General features: G+C 37.1%; 1 protein-coding gene across 4 annotated transcripts in view; it reads right to left on the bottom strand.

The window, feature by feature from the left end:
* CA10 (carbonic anhydrase 10) overlaps positions 1 to 14,407 on the bottom strand; it is a 531,376-nt gene that overhangs the window by 447,405 nt on the left and 69,564 nt on the right. The window lies entirely within an intron of this gene.

Raw genomic sequence — 14,407 nt, 5'->3', positions numbered from 1 at the left:
GGTACCCCATTTAAAGTTCTGCTATAGTACTTCAGGGGCTTATCAGAGATAGGGCACCAAGAGAAGAGCTAGATTTCCATTTTAATGCCTCCCAGCCAGATTCTCAACAATCATCTTGTTGTTCATCTGATTTCCAATTCAGAATTCCTCAGAGCAAACAGGTGAACAGAAAGCAGCCTAAGCTTCCACTGTATTCTCTGCTTCTCTTTGCCTATGAATTGGGATCCCTTTACTTGTTGTGCAACCAGTCCCTGGGAGAAATCCAGGTATCTAGTAAAAAAAATCATGTTGACAATAAAAGCCGTCATCACAGCCAGATGAGGAAATATACATAGCAAAGGCTCCTTTTTGATAGTAAGGAAAATCTGTTTCACTTCTATTCTCCTTTTTTTTGTTGTTGTTGTTGTGTCAGTTTGAGAACTTGTGAGTTTCAAAAGAAAACTCAGAATCTCAGGATTTGGAAAGAGACATAGAGTTCATTGCTCCAATCTCTTCTTGTACAGATGAGGAAATTGAGGCACAGAGAAGGGATGCCACTTTAAAAAGTGTGAGGCCATAGAACAGGAGTCAACAAACTTTTCTTGCAAATGGTCAGACAGTTAATATTGTAGGCTTTGAAGGCTGTACTGTCCCTGTTCCAAATGCTCAACTGTCGTTGTAGCACAAAAGCAGCCACACGCAATCTATAAATGAATGGGTGCGGGTGCCAAGAAAATTTTATTTTGCAAACACAGACAGAAGATTTGGTCTGTGGGCTGCAGTTTTCTGATTCCTGTCTTAGAGTTGGAAAGGATTTTTGCCATCTAGTCCGGCTTCCTACTCAAATGTTTAGGAGTGAGCTACTTTAAGGAGAAAATCCCTATCACTAGCTGTAAGACAGAGTTATATAACTGAACTATCTTAGGTTCAAAGAAAACACAAATGCAGAGCATCTCCATGTGCAAATCATAGTGGTCTCTTGATCTGGTGTAAAAGAAACTCAAGAGCAATGACTGAATGAATATATGCCCAGGAATGGGATTTCCAGCAATCCCATTCCAGGGCATATATCCAGAGGGAACCTTAATTCAGAAAGATACATGCATCCCAATGTTCATAGCAGCACTATTTACAATAGCCAAGATACAGAAACAGCCTAAATGTCCATTGACAGATGACTGGATAAAGAAGCTGTGGTAGATTGATAAAATGGAATACTACTTAGCCATAAAAAATAATAAAATAATGCCATTTGCAGTAACATGGATGGACCTGGAGGATGTCATTCTAAATGAAGTAATACAGAAAGAGAAAGAAAAATATCATATGCTATCACTTATATGTGGCATATAAAAAAAAAGAAAGAAAAAAACTTATTTACAAAACAGAAACAGACTCACAGACATAGAAAACAAACTTATAGTTACCAGGGAGGGAAAAGGGTGGGGAGGGATAAATTGAGAGTTAGAGATTTGCAGATACTAATTAATATATATATAAAATAGATAAACAACAAGTTTATACTGTATAGCATAGGAAATTATATTCAATATCTTGTAGTAACTTATGGTGAAAAAGAATATGAAAATGAGTATATGTATGTTCATGTATGACTGAAGTATTGTGCTGTACACCAGAAATTGACACAAAATTGTAAACTGACTATACTTAATTAAATACATATATATTAAACAAAACTGATATGTTAAAAAAAGAAAAAGAGAAATGACTGAGAGTGTGCTGGTATGGTAGGGAAGGAAACAGTAGAAAAGCAAATACAGGAGCTTCACAAAAGGAACCAGCAGGGGAAGGGAGGTTTTTAAACAAAACTCCACCATCAGTTAAAATACACCAAACCATAAGTGTACACATTTCAAAAATGTGCTCCCAAGTCCTGGGTCAGAACAATTATGTCAGGTGGTCTATGACAAGAAAAGATGGAGCCAAATATATGGGAAAGGTAGTTAGAGCCCATGTGATCTTGTGGTTACTTGGTTTTAATGTGATAGTAAGGGCCCGGACAGTTGCTTTCCAAAGAAACTGCTTTTCTCTAGCTGGGAAAAACAAAGTTATAGTGAACTCTTTTATTTATTTCAATGAGTTTCATTTAAAAGTATAGAGGGAGAAGTTATTCTTGAGAGTATTTATATCTCTGCCATTTTTTAATTTTTCTGTAAGTTGTGAGATAAGGATGACACTCATTTAAATTCCTTTACCCTATGTGACCCCCAACTTAACCACAAAAACTAGAAAAAAACATTCAGATCACCATCAAGGATAGTCCTGGCTAACTTGGTGACAACATGACTGTTCCGACCACAGAAGATAGGTATAACCTAGAATCACCTTATACACTGGGCCAGACCCAAGCAAGCTAACATCAAAATTATACTTGCACTGGGAGATGAAGAGAGAAAACAAGTTGGTGGTAGGGCAGCCTGTGTTACTTTCACCCAAAAGCTTAATATGAGACGTTGATTAAAAGGCTCAAAGGTAGCTGGAGTTGAAAATCACAGGAGGAACATTCTTAACATTGCTGATTCTGAACCTGGTGTTCTAGAATCTCTGCAATTTGGATTTACCATTCATTCTGATGTCATAATCTACAAAATTTCTGTCCACCTGCTGCCCTCAAGTACACCATGTTTATTACTCTCTCATACCTTTTTTCTACACTTTTTTTCCCCTGGAATTCACTGTTTACCTATTTATTGACTAGTCTTACTCAATTCTCAAACCTTACCAATTCTTACTCCTTTCAAGAAACTTCACCTGATCTTGTATCTCCACTATAATCTCTCATCTCCCTGAGTATCAGAACATTAGTGCCCATTCCTTATTTGTCACTTTCATTAATTCAGCAATCACTTATTGAGTACCTATGATTGTCAGGCAGTTTTCTAAGCATCAAGAATACAACATTCTGTGAAACTTAACAAGCTTCTGTACAGCAAAGGAAACCATAAGTAAAACAAAAAGGCAACCTACAGAATGGGAGAAAGTTTTTGCAAATGAAACTGACAAAGGCTTGATCTCCAGAATATATAAGCAGCTCATATGACTTACTAAGAAAAAAAACAAACAACCCAATCCAAAAATGGGCAGAAGACCTAAACAAGCAATTCTCTAAGGAAGAAATACAAATGATCAATAGGCACATGAAAAAAAAATGCTCAGTATCACTAATTATCAGAGAAATGCAAATCAAAACTACAATGAGGTATCATCTCACACCAGTCAGAATGGCCATCATTCAAAAGTCCACAAATGACAAAAGCTGGAGAGGCTGTGGAGAAAAGGGAACCCTCCTACACAGTTTGGTGCAGCCACTGTGGAAAACAGTATGGAGATTCCTTAAAAGACTAAGAATAGACTTACCATATGACTCAGGAATACTGCTCTTGGGCTTATATCCAGAAGGAACCCTACTTCAAAAAGACACCTGCACCCCAGTGTTCATAGCAGCACTATTTACAATAGCCAAAACATGGAAACAGCCTAAATGTCCATCAACAGATGACTGGATAAAGAAGAAGTGGTATATTTATACAATGGAATACTATTCAGCCATAAAAACCGACAACATAACACCATTTGCAGCAACATGGATGGCCCTGGAGAATGTCATTCTAAGTGAAGAAAGCCAGAAAAAGAAGAAAAGTATCATATGAGATTGCTCATATGTGGAATGTAAAAAAAAAAAGCATGAATACAAAACAGAAACAGACTCATATACATAGAATACAAACTTGTGGTTGCCAAGGGGACAGGGGGTGGGAAGGGATAGACTGGGATTTCAAAATGTCGAATAGATAAACAAGATTATACTGTAGAGCACAAGGAAATATATATAAGATCTTATGGTAGCTCACAGAGAAAAAAATGTGACAATGAATATATATATATGTTCATGTATAACTGAAAAATTGTGCTCTACACTGGAATTTGACACAACATTGTAAAATGATTATAAATCAATAAAAAGTGTTTAAAATTAAAAAAAAAGAATACAACATTCTTATTTTCCAAGAACTTACGTTCTACTGGAAGGAGACAGAAAAAAAGCAAAAAAAAAAAAAAAGTATTAAACTGTAAGAAGAATTTTAGACAGAGAAAAGTACTCTGCAGTATAATTAAAGAAGGTGAGGTAACAGAGAACGACAGGAAAGACACATTAGATTGTATAATAGTGACGGCCTTTGAAATTTTGGGATCTGAGATGTAAATGACAGAAAAGATCTGGCCTTCTGAAAATCACAGTGATAATATTTCAGGTGGATTAAAAGATCCTAAGAAGTCAGGCAGGAGTGGCTTTCTCCAGAGACATCAAAGTGGTCATTATGGGTGAACCATAGGGGATGTGTGGGGAGAAAGTTCCAAAATGAGATCAGATAAGTTAGGTACTAGTCCAAGAGCAAGATGGTAGTGGCTTCAACTAGCATAGTATTGGTGAAAGTAGAAGTCAGTGGACTCTCTCTCTCTACACACACACACACACACACACATATAATGTAAAATATATACATATAGTTATAGTTCCTATATATTTTAAAGGAAGAGTGAATAGAACTTGCTGATGAGGAAAGTTAAAGACCATAGATCAAGGATAACTACCACCTTTTTTTGGCCTGTCTGCCTAGATGCTGACAGTTATTGAGATGGCATGGAGACTGGGGGAGGAATAGCTTTGAAACGTGAAGACTTCCTTTTGTCATGGCTAGTGAGCAACTTGAGGAGATGTTAAATAGGCAGCTGGATATAAGATGAGATTTGAGAAGAGGTCAAGATGAGATATACATTTATGATTCTTTGGTATATAAGTGATATTTAAAACCATGAGTTTAGAACAGGTCAAGAAGAATGTGAAAGTATGTAGAGAGAGACCAAAAGGGACACAGAATGGAGCTTTGAGGTGTTCAATATTTAGAGGTTAAACATAGGAGGAAAATCTAAAATGAGATGGAGAGGGAAAGGCCACTGAAGTTGGAGAATAAAAAGAAACAGAAGAGAAAATAATAGTCTGGTGCCATTCCTTTCTTTATTCTTTCTCTGTCTCTGTCTTTCGAATTTTTTATTTTATTTTTATTTTAGAATAGTTTTAGATTTATAGAAATATTACACATATAGTACAGAGAATCCCCATAGAATCCCAGTACCAATGCCCTTTATTGTTAACATCCTTCATTACTACGTTTCTCACAATGAACCAGTGTTGACACATTATTATTAGCTTAAGTCCACACTCTATTCAGATTTCCTATGTTTTGAACCTAATGTCCTTTTTCTGTTCCTGGATCTCAGCCAGGATCCCACATTACATTTTGTTGTCATGTCTCCTTAGCCTTTTTGTGGCTGCAACAATCTCTTCATATATTTTAAATTTGTAATTTTCCAATTAACCTTGTCTCCCTAGCTAAATTAAAAATACCTCAAGGGTAAATGTGCTTTGTCTACTAGGCACTTGGTCTACTGGGCACAGTACTTAATAAATATTTGTTCAATAAATCTATGAAGAGAGAAAGACATGTGAAGCTCCATTTAGAAATGCTATTCACAGGTTTTATAGGAATACCCATCCTTCAGGCTCCTCTCCCCATTTTTCTTAAAATAAGTTTAATGATAAATAGTCCCTAGATTTCAAGAATCATGTAACTAAAATAATAGCAACAGTAGAAAACAAAGAAAAGGGACAAAAAGATCAGCTGTAATCTGTGCAGTTGTAACAGTGTAGTTATATTTTGTTTTCTGCGTCTTTCACCAAACATTATGTCCTGAGTTGTTTTCTCCATTCTTATTTTTACTGTGCACATAGTGGTCCTTTCAATAAGCATGCCATAATTTTCCAATTATTCCCTTTCTATTGGCCATTTGGTTACTTGAATACTGCAATGAATTAACTTCTCCAGTTCCAGAGAATCCCCTGCTCTAACCTCTTTTAGAATCTTTCTAAAAGTCACAGCTTGCCAAAATCAGGGTCAAAGAACAAAGCATACTGTATCTGTTAAGTTACTTGGTAAAAAATGTAAGGCAATTGGCATTGCCATAGTAATGTAAGTGATTATTTTTAAAGGAAAATATTGGGGTAACTTTAAGACAAATAAATAATGATAGAATAATGCCAATTATTTAAAAACAATTTGATTTCTGACGAGTAGACAACTCACTGAAGAAGCACTGTAACTATGTCTGATGAACGAATGTTTCCCATCACAACTTTATGAGATGACTATTTCATCAGTTAGGACACTTCTTGTATTTCACTTTTTTAAAATATTATCTATCATCTTGCAGTCAGGTATAGAAAATTTCCATAAATATTATACAGCAGCTTGGTAGTAGAGTCTGTTCATGTTTTAAAACAGATAGATGAAACTTCAGACCCCCAAAGCTCAAGTCCATGCCCAGGGTCACTTGGCCTCCCATAAATCATAGCAATTAGGAGACTGTACATGTTGTATTCAAAATACTAAAAGGGTATTGATACAATGAATCAATTTTTAAACCACAGTTGATAAACAATTGATAATTTCTAAAATCAGTAGTGTTAGTCAATTACGGGATTAATCTCATGTCACACAAAACTTGCAATCGTAACTGACAGCTTTGAATGAGACTAAAATCTCTTTGTATCTCTCTTAAGCTTGAACTCTGCAAGGCTGTCAAATGAAAAGAAAGGAAACAAGCAGAAATGTTGTCTTTTGAAAGGCAATGTGAAATAATGGAAAACATACAGCAACCTGTAATTGAATCCCAAATTTAAATAATTTCATCTTTCAAATGCTCAAAAAAAAAAAAAAAAGACACAAAAGACACTTCAGTGTCCTTATCTGAAAACTGGGAATAACCTCCTTGAAAGACTGTTAAAAAGACTAAATATGTTAATGCATATAAAACAATACTTTTTGCTCAATATATAATATCCATTACTTATATTATTTAATGTTAGTGATGGTGCATTGGGTTGGGGGGGAGGGTATGTGCAACCAAAGGCAGAAAGGGAATCTGGCAAAGATAAAAAGTAGAAAATTGCTCAGAAAAAGAAACCAGGAGCCCTGGCACAATTCTTCTTGAATCTGGTTGAAATTTAAAAAAAAAAAAAAAAAAAAAAAAGATGGTCTGAAGAAGCATGATCTGCACACTCCATCCTCTACATTCTGAGCCAACTCATGAAAGGGAAAAGAGAGCCCTCCCTGACCCAGCAGGGAGAGTTCAAAAGCCCCCGATGACACTCCTAACATTTGCAAGTCCAAGTATAGCCACCAAGGAACCTTTGGGAACAGCACATGAGACCTGAAACAGGAAAACTGATCCAGAGAACTCATGCAGGGAACCTGCACTATTTGCTGGGACAAAGCCTAGGCAAAGTGCAACGCCCACTGGGCTGCAGGGAAAGCAGACAAAATGACCCATTGGAATCAATTAGTGTGGTGGGACACAAGGCCAGAGGCAAGTCTTAGGAAAAGGCCAGGTGGTTTTATTAATTAATTTTTTTCATATACTAGCAGCTCAACATCTTTCTGTCCACCTTTCAAATTCTGGTCTACTCAGTATTTGCTGATCATTCACATGATGGGTGCTGTCACATAATTTATAAGTAGTGGAGCCAGTGAATTATGAGTATATCTGAGTTGTGCAGATGAGGCAACTAGAGTCTCATTATTTAAATAAAAAAACAAAGGAAAAGTTTGAAACTTGAATTATCTGGAGAGCCACAGCTGGGAAGATTTTCTCATTCTACCTATCTCAGCTACTATTTCATTGAGAATGACTCAAAAATTTATATTTTTCACCTGGATTTTTCATCCTAGTTCTAACCAATCTTTTCAGCAGTCCACTAGATAAGGTATCACTATTTTCCAGGACTTCATGATCACTCTTTTGCCCCTGTGCCAAAGACAGCATTAATAATCCATTTTCTTCTTCTTCCTTAATGAGAGAAGCCTTGGTTTTTAGCAAGGCACACTGACTTCTCAGAATGAAGACTACATTTTCCTACCTCCCTTGTAGCAGCTAGGTGTGGACATATGAATATGTTCTGGCAACAATATGTTAGTGTATAGGATATCCAAGAAACGTTAAAGTGGAACGCTGTGCCGCTTTTCATCTCTTCCAGATACTTGAATGGGGACATGATGGCAAGAGCTCAAGTAGCCATTTTGAACCAGGAAGCAAAAACCTCATTTCCAACAGCAAGATAGATGGAGCTGAAATGCCTACATTTAGAAGAGAGAAATAGAACTTCATTTCATTTGGTATTTTCTGTCAGTCACAGTTGACACTAATCCAAACTGATAAACACTCACACCCAATACCCAAGGAATTAAAGCACTGATTCTACCTCTTCTGTAGCACTAATCCATCCTTTCCTATACATTTGTACTACCCAAACACAGGTCCTAGACACAGGCCCTCAACAACTACTTAAATGGACAATTACAGATGTCTAATAACAGGACTCTTAGTCTCCATGCTCACTGCTACTGTCCCTACAACCACTCCACTATTAAGATTCCTTTTCCTAAAGCAGTGTTTTTCTCATGTCTTTCTTTGGCCCTTCAAAATTCTTTGAAAACTTCCAACTATTTACAAAATATTCAGACTCACTGATCATGTTTCAAGGATCAATGCAATAATCCTTCAATGTGTTTCCCTGTTGTTGAGGCTTTCAATGCTTGTGGAATGCGGTTAACTTACCTGTTTTCAAAACTCATTCTAGTCTCCTTTGAGGGTCACTTCTTTGTTCTCTCATAGTATTTATTATATATTTCTTCCTTATTGTATGTATTATTCTCTTAAATTATCTCTTCAAGAATTTGTCATCTTGACAGGTGTCCAATAAATATTTCTAAACTGAAGTAAATTTAAACTTTTTTTTTCACTGACTTACCCTATGTCCTAGTCAGACTAAACTGTCTTCTCTTGTTCGTGTGTCATTTGCTCATGTTATTTATTTTCCCTGTAACATCATTTTCTTTACTGTATATCCAAAGTAATTCAATTCTTCAAGTTTCAGATCAAAGGCCACTTTTCAAAGAGCTTGAAAACTTCCATGGTCCTTCCAGCTGGAAGAAAGCTTTATTATTTCTGATAAAGATGGTTTCTCTGATGGTTTATTACCACTTTATGTACAATCTATTTCATTTCAATCCAATTCAACATGATTTGACTCAATCCAATCCAACCCAAAAATAATATTTAGAATGTACTCACTGTATTTGACTACCTATTTATTCTAGGATTCTATTTTGGAGAGGATCACAGTTCAATGAGGAAGAAAGCGATGTCTTTAATATATTTGAGGCTAACATTTATGCAATATATTAGTTAAGATAATGCTAGTGATGATAATGCTAGTTTACTGGCTATAAAAAGTCAACCCTAAAATCTCAATGGAATAGTACGAGTTTATTTCTCACATATGTAAAATCCCAAACTGTTTTCCTAACTGTTACAAAGCTTTCCAATTCAGGGCCCAGACTTTCTGTCTTGTGGCTCTGCTATCTGCAACATATAAATTCAAACTACTATGCTGTGTACATCAGACCAGAAGGGAAAAGAACATGGAAACTCTCTTGTAAGTTGTTTTCATGGCATAAGCCTAGAAAGGATACTCATTACTTCTGCCCACATTTCATTGACTATAGCTTAGTCTTCTGAATATACTTAAATGTAAAAGAAGCTAGGGGAATGTTGTCCAGTTGCGGATTGCACAATGGTGTTTGACTGAATAGAACAAAGAGAAGTCTACAGAACCCTCCACACCCCACAGTGATGAAACAGAGCAGGATCCTGGGGAGCACCTATCGGGTACAAATCCTTTCTGTGTCCCCTATTTCTTATTTGTAGGAAATAGGTTTCATTTAGCCTCCTTGACAAGAAACAATAGTGCAGCTGTGGGGCAGAGTCCTGTTTCCTCCTCAAGGGATATACATAGCAATACCTTTGAGTTCTTCTGCAGGAACCAAATCCCCCACCCAGGTGGAGGATGGTAACTTCAAGCTGAGTACAAGATTCTTGGAACACCACCTTGTCACCACCAACCAAGCAGAAGAAAGTCTGCACATTTTCTGTGTTAAAACTAATGAAAGATAATGAAGACCCTGACCCCCATCCTCAAGTGATTCACCCTTTAAAAACTTTTTTGGTTAAACAGAATCTTTAGGAGTTGGTTTTTGGACATGGGTCCAACTTCCCAGGTTGCCAGTCTCCTGAATAAAGCAATGTGAATGAAAAATGTTGCTTGCCATATCAGCAAACAAAGGATGCTGTGGCCATCAAGCCATCAGCCACTACCACAGCCCTGTAGATGAGCCCTGAAGGAACTCAGGATGGAGACAAATTGGCTGTCTTTCTGAGATGTTCTTCTCAGGTTATAATCCTCAAATACTGCTTGAATAAAATTTTCCATTTATTTCTTAGATCAACTGATTAATTATTCTTTGCCATGACTACCTGGGCTCTGTTGCGAAACTCCTATATATCCTGGCTCCTCCCTTACCTCTTTGGAACAGTCACTAAGAGTGATCTGAGAGGCTGTCTTCCAAGCTTAAGTCCTCAGAAAATCCACCAAATAAAACATAATTGTCAACTTTTAGTTTGTACATTTTTTTTTTCAGTTGACAGGAATCTTCTCTTTCCAACCAACAGTTGTCTCTTGAGTATTGGTTTTTCAGCAGTGAGCAGCCAAACCTGAGTTCAGTAACAGTGATACTGAAGAAAGTTTAAAAGCTTCCCATTCCTCTAGGGTGGACCAAAAAGAGGAGGAAATATGTCCTGGAGAATATAAAGACAGGGTGGCTATAACTTCTGATTTCCCTGGATATTCCCAGTTTACCCTGTTGTCTCAATATAATTATAAATAGGGCCCTCTTTTTCTCTCAAAAATGTCCTAGTTTAGATGATAAATTATATGATCATCTCCACACATAGCAGTCTTTGCCACATGTTGCTTTAGCCATTTGGAAGACCCTGCCTGTAGGGCACTTAGATTCATATCAGATCAGCCACATATTAATGAATATTTCATCATATATTTGTGTTGTCTATCTTAAATCAAGAATGTGTACCTTCTCCTTCCCCTCCTATAATCTCTTTTTCTTTCACCTGCTGTGAACAAAGAATGCTGCCTGCCATTTCAGTAAACAAAGGATGTTTCTGCCATAAAGCCATCAGCCACTGCAGCTGCCCCTATAGTGCACCCTGAGGTGAATAGAGAGTGGAGGAAAAACAGGATACTGGCCCTAGATAGTTAAGATGCATAGCAAAGAAATTATTTCAATAAGTTTAGATTCTTGCATCTTCACATACATAAAAAAAGCACTGAAATCACTAACTTGAGATGTCTGTTTTTATGATCAGCAATAATTTTTTTGATGTTTGACTACATTTTTTTTTCAGCAAAAACTTCTATATATCTGGCTCCTCCTTTACTTCTGTAGAATAGTTCCTCAGAGCTATCTAAGAGGCTGCTTTCTTGGGCTCTATTCCTCAGCACTACTCTGAATAAAACTTAATTCTCAACTTTCAGGTTGTGTGTTTTTTTCAGTGGACACTGCTGTTCTCATCCCCATTTGCCAGCTGGTAAATCAGTAAAACCAATTTATTTGACTCCAGACTCAGCTACCAGAAACCTGATGACCCAGATACTTTTTGTTTTACTTAAATATTAGATGAAAAGAAGGAAATTTCAGGGAAATAAGCTTATTGAAGGTACTGAAGGTATTAAAGACTGGGTCGTGATGGTGTTGAGTGGAGGGAGGGTTCCCCCTTCTCTGAGTAACCTTCCTTTATTAATGGTTTTCAACATGACCCTCAATGCTTTCTTCAACTCCTGTACAGTGAGAATCACTGCTGGAATGAGTTGTAGTATAAGAGATCAAATATAATGAACTATAATTATCTTATAAATAAATTATCTAATTATATTTAATTTTCTTCTAAACTTGGGTTAGCCTGTTCAGAAAAATGAAAATATTACACAGAATTATAGATGTGGAAGGGAGTTTGAAATTCCTGTTTTCTGTCCCCCTCATTTATCAGATGGAGGAACTAAGACCCAGAAGAGTAAAAGCCTTCACAAGAACTAACAGCATGGAGCCAATATTGTGACCTAAGGCCTCTGTTGATCAAATTGTTGCTTGTCCAACTACGCACATTTTAAATGTTTTTAAATGAGTTGTGAAAGAAAAAAAATTAGTCGTCAGTTAAACAGACTATCCAACTTCAGTTATTCGGGATTATCCATTCAATCATCAGCAAATTCCAAGGTTTTCTGATAGTACATGCACTAATTCCACCAAAGAAATCTGTAATGATGAGATTTTGCCTTGTTGCCACGTGGAAAGGGATCCTGGAACAGAATGTGCACTCTTTGCCTAGGAAAACCGAGTGGAAGTACAGAATTTGACAAGTTCCTGAGTTATAAGTTACAGAAAGCTCCCTCTGTTCTTCAATCATCCACTTTCAGAACTCTGTGCAATGTCCCCTCAAGGTCTCCTCACTTATAAATCAAAGAGAGATTATTATGAAGGAAAAGAGAACCTATGGGAGCCTGTTTTCTCTGAGACTCTCTCCAAAAGTTACTCTCTAAAGGAACAAAGTCAAATGTACTTTAAAATGACTATTTTTTCCCCTTATACAATAGGTGTTTCTGGGAATGCCAAGAACATCCTTTGCATGCAATCATAACAAAAGCAAGAAGTGAAAATAAGGTAAGCCTTTACAAACAAATACTATTTTATCATACAGGAAAGGAAGAAGCCACAGAACCCTTGCTTTTCAGGAAAAAAAAAAAAAAATCACCAGGCACAAAAGTGGAAAATATACTGAGAATTGCATACAGCTCAGTCAATAAAATGTCTTCATCATCCTGGCCAGATTTTCTCCAGTCCATATTTTGTTTAGTAGTGTTGACACAAAACCAGCCTCTGTATCCCCAAAACTGGATTGAGACTCAGAGGCAGGGAAGGAGGCATTAGAAAAGAACAGCATTACTGCTTTACCAGGCAGAAGAGAGTCTAAGGCAGGCTAGTGCCTTAGAGACTGTGAGCCCATCTTGGGGTTGGGGTCTCGAGGTTTTACAGAAAAACTGTCTGGAACAGAAGTGGTGAAAACAATCAGGGCGCTTTACAGGGTGCGCTAAATTTCTCTTTAACCTTGATGGACGAACTTTGGAGAGTCTGTCCATTCTTCTGAAACTACTGGCCCATTACCTACTTCCTGGAGCACAGCTTCTGGGTTAAAGATATTCTTGGTAAAGAATGTAAGGGAGAAGTTTGGGGGCTGTTGAGCATAAAAGCAGTGAAAGAGAGAAAGCAGACTGCAGGATTTCTTAGAAAGAATCAGCAAACAATTTTAGCATCAGAGAGGTTAGTTAGTTTCCCACTGCTTTAGTAGTAAGCAAATGCTCTCTCATTATTAGGTTAATGTTCTGCAATTCTGCAAACCCAATTCCTTTGGAACATCCAGGGTCACGTAATTGTGACTTTCAAAAGGCAGGCAAAACCAGACACAGAGAGTATGTGTGCTCTAAAGCAAAAGCTGTGCTTTAAACATTCAAGTTCAAAAACACAGGATTAGAAGATTAAAGAAGTTCACATGAAATATGCCAATGTTGACCTTAGCTGAGTTTTTGTGTCACTAGTGTAACTGTTTTTGTTTCACAAGTGTACTCGTGTATGGCTGCTGAATGGAAAGATTCTGGCTTTGGTGAGTGAGCAATGTGTGAAGATGCCCTCACCTGAACCAGGGCTAGCTGGCATTAGGTTTTGGGCTGGAGTTGGATTTGAAGGTCTGCTTAACAGCCAAGTGTCAGTAAAGAGAAGAAATAATAATAATAATAGCTAATAGGTAAGAAGATTTTATACATTGACACTGTCCTATGTACTTTACATATATTGACTCATTAAACTCACACAAACCTTGCTTAGTGTTATTTTCATTATCCTCTTTGAGGAAGTCGGTGAAGGAAACAAAGATTCGAGACGTTAAGTAATCTGCCCAAGGTCTCGCTGGTGGTAAGTGGTGGAGCTGAAACTTACAGTCAGGTAGTACAGCTCCCAAGACTGTGCTCTTAACCATTATGCCTAATTCCTCACAAGAGCCAGAGTATAAATACAAGGTTTTTCTTTAGATAACTGGAATTTTTAAAAATCAAAAAAAAAAATAAAAAATAAAAAAAGGTCACCAAGTGCTAAGGGGTCAAACATGACTCAAGATGGCAAGTGAGCCAAGAGGTCTGAAAGCCTGGAGAAACAGAGTTAAAAAGGGGGCAGGCAGGAAGCAAGAAGACTCAGGCAAACAGCAGGGGCCATGTTTAAAAATTCATCATGTCAAGACATAGATTCAGACGGACACTCAAGAGAAAAGATCAAATCACCACTCCAGCACCACTGTCCTCCGCCTCTTGCTGGATCAGTTTATCACAACT

The sequence above is a fragment of the Camelus bactrianus genome, chromosome 16 (genome assembly GCF_048773025.1).
Source record: "Camelus bactrianus isolate YW-2024 breed Bactrian camel chromosome 16, ASM4877302v1, whole genome shotgun sequence".
Lineage (NCBI taxonomy): Eukaryota > Metazoa > Chordata > Mammalia > Artiodactyla > Camelidae > Camelus > Camelus bactrianus.
This window is presented reverse-complemented; position numbering and strand designations above follow the sequence as displayed.